We start from the raw sequence: 9,897 nt of genomic DNA, 5'->3' as shown, positions 1-9,897 counted from the left end.
TATGTTTGTAATTGCTTATGTTTGTAATTGAAGCTCTACATTAAAATTGAGTAAATCACAGAATGAATTTAGGTACTTAAAGCATACTGAATGCTATTTTTAGTGTCTAATACGTTGAACATTCACATCTAAAAGCTACATTATAAATCTAAAGAATAGATTTAAGCATAGTTAATTGGTCTACTGCTTTCACATTGTAACTGTAGGATCCAATCTAAATACTTTTTGAATACGTAGTTGAGTATGACATTTTGGTTACGTATTAATAACGATAGGTGCCTTAACACTGTATTAAATGTGTGTCATTATTAGAAGAAATTATAGAATCATATGCAGCAATCTATGTTATCGTGTTTTTTTCTGTATCAACCTTCATTATGACCTAAGCGATCCGATTTGCTTCATTACTGAGGGAATTGCGGCGCGTCGTGTGAATAAAACATCGCACAGTTGAAATTTAATACGACGCCACTATTTTCTCATTTTCCGAGCAAAATATTACGGACTGGAATCAGAATGTTGTGAAGAAACCGACGACTTAAGATGAAGTGAAATCGCTTTAAGAATAATAATGTCGGTGAGTATTAAATTTATCTTGTCTCTGAAAAGGGTTTTCAACTTTTGTATTCAATTTATTATCTTTACGGTTTATTGAGTAGAACTAGGGCTGTTGTCATATCCACTCGATATCAAGTAGATGAAGAAGGAATATCTTTAAAATCGAACTTCACCTGACCGATATTACGGGCAATAGCTGGTTGAATATAAAAAAAAAGCTGAAAAAAATATGAGAGAAAAAAGCTTTATTTGACAACTATTTTATATAAATATAGCACATTCATCAACGAAAAAAAAAGTTGTCAAAAAGGTCACCCACTCAATATCTTACCTTCTGCTAAGACACTGATTTTCAGTAACTTTTCAGTAGATATTAAAGTAAACGAAAAATAAATTATTAAGAAGTTCAGATAAAAGCAATTTCCTATCTCTACTTCTCTTGCTATTCAAATATACCCAAGTTACTTAACTAAGTGTTCGTAGAGCTAAGGGAGTGTTAATTAAAAAGTAAGGCTTTGAGCGCACAAAGGTGGGCCTAAGGACCCTTTACATACCCCGAGAGCGGGAACAAACTCTAGTAATTGGGGCTAGTGTTTGTATATTACAAACACTTAGGGTATTCCCTAAGATACCTTCAAGTAACTATTCTAGAGTAGACTATTAGTTTAAGGAATCAGTCTAAACAAGTACTTTGTTATGAACGTTCAAAACAATTATCGTCGCTTGCCTCTCTAACTGACGTAACTAACATTTTGCAAAATTTTCAGGCGATTAGACAGATCGATTCGTCTTGCAAAATTGATTAAGATGGTGTAGATAACTCAGTTTCGAAAAAAATGTCAGATACGTCAGTTAGAGAGGCAAGCGACGTTATGACGTAAATAGTCTTCAAGATCTCACACGATTTTTTGTAATAATTGCTAAGAATTTATACTCACAATACTACATTATTTTAGGCCTACTGGTTAAGGTAGAACCCACTGAGTAACATCTTCAATAATTCGACTAAATAACTATGATAGCCACTTGGGGCGATGAGCACAAAAGTGATGGCTGGTTATTATTAATTTCCGAAAAATTACCGGTCGAAGTTATTCTTACTTAAATCAATTATAATTTAACCTAGTTCAAAGTTAGGGAAGAAAAGAAAAGAAGTAAGGAAAGGAAGACACTGGATGCAGGCCGCTACCAACCATGCGATGTGGAAGTCATAGGGGGAAGCCTTTGTCCAGCAGTGGACGTCATTTGACTGAAACGAGCGAACGAACGAACGAAAATATTATTAGAATCTGAGCAAGCGCATAGGTGTAATTTCTCTTCGATATAGAGCATAAAGGTTAAATTTGTTAACCCCTCTACCGCAAGTGTAAGAGCCTGTAATTGTATTTCCGCCACCTTTAGCAGAGTCTACTCTCGCGAGCGCGCACCTTAGTCTCTTAGCTTATCTAACTCCGTGACATTTTGAGGCTTAAACTCTGACCTTTTATAAAGTGCATTCGGATAATTAACCTACTTGGAGTAATTAGCACATACAAATGCTTTTGGCGTGTATTTATTGAAAACTTCAAGATTAGACGAAGTATATTTTATTGCTATTGAGGTGTAAAGGTCCACGTAAATATTCGCAGTAATAGCTGAGTTGTATGACCCATTAACAGTAACTATAACGACGACAAACGATGCCGGTGTTTTTGTATGGAGTAAGACAGATTTTTGGCTGAGTTGCACCACCTAACTTTGACCGAAACTATAACGATAATACCGGTGTTTTTTGTATGGAGTTTGACAGATTTTTGACGTTTATCAAAGTTAAAGGAAGATGGTGCAACCCAGGCTTAGTCAATAAAAAAACTTTTAGGTGAGATTCTGAAATAAGTAGGTATAAAATGGCAGAGAAAAGAACAAAAATCATAGAAAAGAGAGGAACGAATAACATGGACTTGTTGTCTATGTGACATAAGTAATGAAACCATGCATAAATGTAACTTGACCGGGTTATATGTATTTTTCATCCATCAAGAAATGAAAGTTAATAAAAATGTAAAGACTGATGACCTATGTTAAATAATTATTATATGGAAACTTAAACCTAAACCTAAAATATCCAAAACCACAATACCTAAAACAATAAATCACCAGCACACCTAAATTGCATCACCATGTCCCAACAACTTGGAATCGTTCTGAGTGCTCGCAAACAGTCTTTGCTGTGAGCCTTGCAACACTTGCAAGGAGCGTAAGTCGACTGGTGACATGGAGCTAACATAGCTTGCTTTCTACGAAGAACGTGAGTTAAAGCGGTTGTTTGAATATGGCTTTCTCAACTGGCATTTTTGGCTTCGGTAGTTGAAGATGGTAAGAAGCAAGCTAGTTTTATAGTATGTTTCTATGCAAATAAAAAAATCTTAATTAGTATGTAGCCATTTAATTTATCTCATAACTGAAAAGTAAGCTTATGTTTGAAAGGAAAGTAAAGAAAGCCTCAGAAGCCTTACTTTATTAATTATCCGAACGCTAAATTTCAATATTTTTTATACTACACTGAACACTAACTACACAAATACAGAAAGTACAAACGATCTAAGCTCTTTAAAAATGCTAAAACCTAACATGAATGCACATTTATGAAGAAACCTCTATCATTCAAAGGAATGCCTGGCCGATTTTTAATGCGGCTTAAGCCCTTGTGGGAATATTTGCATATNACTTCAATGCTAAGTAACTATAAATGTTGCAAGTAGTCTAAGGATTTTGGACTAAATTTTTTTTTCTTTCTTTTCTTTCTTTCTTCCTGTTTTACAAACCTATTGGATGTTTTCGGATCAATTTCACCAATGCATTTAAATGTAAAAGTGGATCTTGTTTAAGTGAATCGGATTAAAGTCCAATAATGATTTGAATTACAACGAGTTTACACATTGTCATTTTGGCACTAAGTTCGAAAAACTGTTCGCATTAGTTTTTCGTGCATCCAGCTCCGCAATGAGCTCCGCGTCGAACTCCGCTTGTGTGTGGACGTAGCCTTATACTCAACTATGGTAAACAAAATGCGGACTAAAAGCCTACATTTATCACTTTGTAAGTAAAAATGTATTCGCTGTCAGAAAGATATTATCGGGGTACATAATATTGGTGTTCACGTCTCGAAATACTGTTTGGGTTGATAAACGATTCCACGCTTATATAGGTCGAGGCCATTGGTAATAATATTACCTGTACATTTCAAGATTAAAAATAATACTGCTAACTTAAGTAAATAAAGCCTCTTGAAAATCGTATTATTAGGTAGATGAAACATACAGCAAAAACAAGTGTAGGAAAAATCCTTCATTTGCTTCTGGTAGCTAAAGAGGGTCGTTCTTCTGTGATGATGATGATGAATACGAATATGCATAGGTACTTATATTAGACGATGAAAATAATTATCTGCCTCAGTACTACCCTCAAGAATACTTAGGCAGAGTTTCACCACCTAACTTTAACCGTAACTTTAACGATAACCGGTGTTTTTGTTTGAAATTTGTCAGATTTGTGACGTTTGTTAGAGTTGAAATAAGATGGTGCAACCCAGCCAAAGGTTAATAGTAAAAAGAGCAAACTAAAGTTTACCACGGTTCAACATAATCATTATCCCTACTTTTCCAAAATACAAAAGTAATTTTGTAAACGATAAACTTGCGAGAAATTTCTTCATCTAAATATCCAGCTCATAAAAGAGTATTGGATATAGTGGTCTCGGCAGACTTGTACTCGTATATATTGGATATACAGAATATATTATTATTTGTGGCAGCCCGGTTTTAAAGTTGCAGGTTGTGATTTCCCAAAGGGATCAGAATGTCGTATTTCATAAACAACATGGCTGAATTTGGTAATGTAATATTATGGAATAATTTCCATAAAGTTTTGAATAAAAGGTTTAGTGTTAGAAAATAGTTTAACATAAGCAATATGCAAATTGAAAGAAGAGTAATTTTTGCTATTATATGATTTCCATACGCTCAGCGAGAGAGATCATCATCATTTCAGGCTACATATTAAGGAGTGTCACAAAGTATGATCTCCCATTTTTTCATCATCATCATTTAAATCACAGGACGTCCACTGCTGAATATAGGCCTCCCCCAATGATTTCCACATAGCTTGGTTGGTAGTGGCCTGCATCCACCGCCTTCTTGTTACCTTTATGTGGTCGTGGGTCCACCTTGTGGGTGGACATCCCACGCTGCGTTCATTTCATAGCTTCTTGAGGTCTTCGGTCCATCGAACACAGAGTAGACTAAGAACTGAGTGAAGACTCATACTACTGTCACTTATGAAGAGTGATTCTAGTCAATGTAATGTAAAAAAATAAATATGCTACCATCTAATTCTCATTACTGCGTTCTATGATCTGAAATAGTTTTAGCACTATCAATATCTGAATTAGTTAGCTATACAAACTGGTTGGTAAATGTTTGTCCTTCGAAGCTTTAGGCATCCTATCAAAGATTAATCTATCAGTATTCAAGTAATTATTACCTAAGTTAGGTATCGGTTTTCGTATTCCAAGTTGCCAAGCTCGAATTGTGTCTAATTTTAGTTAGCTGTACGTACTCTCTAATTAGTCTCTACCTGTCAGCACGTAGATACTAACCTATGTTCGTAGTTTAAACTCTCAAGTTTCATTGTCACTCAATACTTAATCGGAAATAAGTAACATTGTAAAGTTTCATCGAAATTAATCTACCTACATAAGTAATGGTTATTGGAAAGAGTAACAAACATTTAGCTGTTTATTGTAACAAACTTCCTCGTTGATAACATTAAAACCTTTTACAATTTTATTGTTCTTTTACTAAAACTACATCTTTAACAAAGTAAAAATATCATTTACAGGAACAGATACTCAAAGCAGGATAAAATGGATTTTCTTTAGAAGCTTGCAATTTGGCGGCAAAGAACAGTTTTCCATCCTGATTCCACATCGCATCTCTAGCACAAAGCTGAGCCGTACTTTGTAATGCTGTTTGTACACCACAGATGTTGGAGTTCACAGTTTATAGTAGGGTATAGTCTGATCGTAGGTAATGGTGAGCAGATACTTCAGTCTTTTACGAAGGTTTGGAATGAAAACTTAAAAATTGCCTTTATACGTACAATAAAACACATAATAGATTTAAAATTGACTTTATAAGTAAAATAAAACACATATTAACATACATGTTAGCCTTCTCTTTTTTTAGTTAGTAATTTGAAAACACTGAAAAAAGTTTGTGTTGAGAGATTCTCAAATATGGACCCCAGTTAAAACTATCATTGCATGCAAAGACGCAATTGATTTATTTCATAACTTTAACACACAGACAGACTCGAGTGAAAGTACTTTTCCTCTGAGTTAATAATGCTAAATGCAGTCGAAAACATTATCTATCTACACCTATGAAATGTTTGATATTGATATGAATATCCAATTTAGTCTTTACTGTTTTGAAATGCATTTGGTTACAACAAGACCTATGGATGTGGATCTTTTGAACACAGTATAGTAAGTTACAGTGGGGATACGCTGCCGATTAGCGGAGTCAAGCTGTCCGAAAAATGTCCGGAGAGTCATCGATCGCTACCTCAGCGATCGTCGGGTGAGGGTCTAATATGCGGGAACGGAGTACGCAGCCGAGACTACCAAGGGATGTGTTCAGGGGTCGATCGGAGGACCGACCTTCTGGAACCCTCTTTTGGACCCTCTTTTAAAGGGACTGGAGAATAGAGGTGACCACTGCCAGGCGTTTACTCTTTTCGTCCACTAGGATCCCCTAACACTATCCCCCAAAAGTACCAGGGAGGCATAACCATAAAGTAGATGTTTACGAGATAACCAAGAAAAAATCGAAATAGCTCTTTTAAGACTATGCTACTAATAAACAGGAGGATTAATGTTGGCAAAGTGTACACGTGCCCATTTAGCTAACTCCCCATTTTGAGGAATCCCCATTTTGCGAACTCCACATTATGAGATACCTATCCTCATTTTGAGAAGTCCACTTTTTGAGAAATGTGTTAATTATGTGTGTGAATTATGCTACTAAAGAAAAATACTCAGTGTGACACTGACTTTATGTACTTTTATTTAAAAAGGATTCTGATGAACAGACGAGTTCACGGGGATCCCCTGGGGGATCGGGTTAGGGGATCCTAGTGGACGAAAGGCGTTTGCTGATGATGTGGTCCTGATTATGGAATTGTATTTCCTATTTACACACGCAATTTTCCGTCCTATTTACTATTCGTGATTTTTCTGTATCAACCTTCATTATGACCTAAGCGATCCGATTTGCTTCATTACTGGGGGAAGTGCGGCGCGTCGTATGAATAAAACATTGCACAGTTGAAATTTAATACGACGCCACTATTTTCTCATTTTCCGAGCAAAATATTACGGACTGGAATCAGAATGTTGTGAAGAAACCGACGACTTAAGATGAAGTGAAATCGCTTTAAGAATAATAATGTCGGTGAGTATTAAATTTATCTTGTCTCTGAAAAGGGTTTTCAACTTTTGTATTCAATTTATTATCTTTACGGTTTATTAAGTAGAACTAGGGCTGTTGTCATATCCACTCGATATCAAGTAGATGAAGAAGGAATATCTTTAAAATCGAACTTCACCTGACCGATATTACGGGCAATAGCTGGTTGAATATAAAAAAAAAGCTGAAAAAAATATGAGAGAAAAAAGCTTTATTTGAGAACTATTTTAAATAAATATAGCACATTCATCAACGAAAAAAAAAGTTGTCAAAAAGTCACCCACTCAATATCTTACTTTCTGCTAATACACTGATGTTCAGTAACTTTTCAGTAGATATTAAAAGTAAATTTTCAGTAGATATTAAAGTAAACGAAAAATAAATTATTAAGAAGTTCAGATAAAAGCAATTTCCTATCTCTACTTCTCTTGCTATTCAAATATACCCAAGTTACTTAACTAAGTGTTCGTAGAGCTAAGGGAGTGTTAATTAAAAAGTAAGGCTTTGAGCGCACAAAGGTGGGCCTAAGGACCCTTTACATACCCCGAGAGCGGGAACAAACTCTAGTAATTGGGGCTAGTGTTTGTATATTACAAACACTTAGGGTATTCCCTAAGACACGTTCAAGTAACTATTCTAGAGTGGACTATTAGTTTAAGGAGTCAGTCTAAACAAGTACTTTGTTATGAACGTTCAAAACAATTATGACGTTTTAGTCTTCAAGAAATCACACGATTTTTTGTAATACTATATTATTTTAGGCCTACTGGTTAAAATAGAACCTATTGAGTAACATCTTCAATAATTCGACTAAACAACTATGATATCCACTTGGGGCGATGAGCACAAAAGTGATGGCTGGTAATTATTAATTTTCGAAAAATTACCGTTCGAAGTTATTCTTACTTTCAAAGTTAAATCATCATCATCATTTCAGCCACAGGACGTCCACTGCTGAACATAGGCCTCCCCCAATGACTTCCACATCGCATGGTTGGTAGCGGCCTGCATCCAGCGTCTTCATTATCAGGTCGTCGGTCCACCTTGTGGGTGGACGTCCCACGCTGCGTTTTCCGGTGCGTGGCCTCTAAAGGTATTAATTGCAATTTGAAAATGTCAACAACATGATTTAATTGCAATAAAATATTATTGATTGTGGACCAAGGATTTGGTGAAGGTCACGGGAGGTGCTTGGATGCAAGCGGCGCAGGACCGGTCTTTGTAGAAATCCTTGGGGGAGGCCTTTGTCCAGCAGTGGACGTCATTCGGCTGAAACGAACGAACGAAAATATTATTAGAATCTGAGCAAGCGCATAGGTGTAATTTCTCTTCCCCGATATAGAGCATAAAGGTTAAATTTGTTAACCTCTCCACCGCAAGTGTAAGAGCCTGTAATTGTATTTCCGCCACCTTTAGCAGAGTCTACTCTCGCGAGCGCGCACCTTAGTCTCTTAGCTTATCTAACTCCGTGACATTTTGAGGCTTAAACTCTGACCTTTTATAAAGTGCATTCGGATAATTAACCTACTTGGAGTAATTAGCACATACAATGCTTTTGGCGTGTATTTATTGAAAACTTCAAGATTGGACGAAGTATATTTTATTGCTATTGAGGTGTAAAGGTCCACGTAAATATCCGCAGTAATAGCTGAGTTGTATGACCCATTAACAGTAACTACAAATAACGATAGCCGGTGTTTTTTGTATTTTGACGTTTGGTAAAGTTGTACTAAGATGGTAAAATCCAGCCTTAGTAAAGTAGAGGTCACTAAAAAACTTTTAGGTGTGATTCTGAAATAAGTATGTATAAAATGGCAGAGAAAAGAACAACAATCTTAGAAAAGAGAGGAACGAGTAATATGGACTTGTTGTCTATGAGAACGTAATGAAACCTTGCATAAATGTAACTTGACCGGTTTATAGCCTATGTATTTTTCATCCATCAAGAAATGAAAGTTAATAAAAATGTAAAGACTGATGACCTATGTTAAATAATTATTATATGGAAACTTAAACCTAAACCTAAAATATCCAAAACCACAATACCTAAAACAATAAATCACCAGCACACCTAAATTGCATCACCATGTCCCAACAACTTGGAATCGTTCTGAGTGCTCGCAAACAGTCTTTGCTGTAAGCCTTGCAACACTTGCAAGGAGCGTAAGCCAACTGGTGACATGGAGCTAACTATTCTACGAGGAACGCGAGTTAAAGCGGTTGTTTGAAGATGGTTTTGTCAACTGGCACTTTTGGCTTCGGTAGTTGAAGATTGTAAGAAGCAAGCTAGTTTTATAGTATGTTTCTATGCAAATAAAAAAATATTTATTAGTATGTAGGCATTTTTAAGGGCATTTATACGCGTTCCTATTATGTACCAATACCAATACCCATCCAATAAGACGAATATTTAATTTATCTCATAACTGAAAAGTAAGCTCATGTTTGAAAGGAAAGTAAAGAAAGCCTCAGAAGCCTCACTTTATTAATTAATTACCCGAACGCTAAATTTCAATATTTTTTATACCTTATTGAACACTAACCACACAACTACAGCAAGTACGAACGATGTAAGCTCTTTAAAAATGCTAAAATCTAACATGAATGCATATTTATGAAGAAACCTCTTTCATTCAAAGGAATCGTGCCTAGCCGATTTTTAATGCGGCTTAAGCGCTAGTGGGATATTTGCATATCTAAAGTATTCTTCGAGCGATCGTATTGGATAGGTTTCTTTGATTATTAGCGGGGTTTTCAATTTTCTTTCATATTGAAAGCCCAGTGTATAAAAACTGAAAATGTATGTTTGTTGTGCTGTCGACCGACCATC

Source organism: Ostrinia furnacalis, unplaced genomic scaffold, assembly GCF_004193835.3.
Source record: "Ostrinia furnacalis isolate ACB-3 unplaced genomic scaffold, ASM419383v2 OfSCF3265, whole genome shotgun sequence".
NCBI classification, from domain to species: Eukaryota; Metazoa; Arthropoda; class Insecta; order Lepidoptera; family Crambidae; genus Ostrinia; species Ostrinia furnacalis.
Note: the sequence above shows the minus strand (reverse complement) of the source record.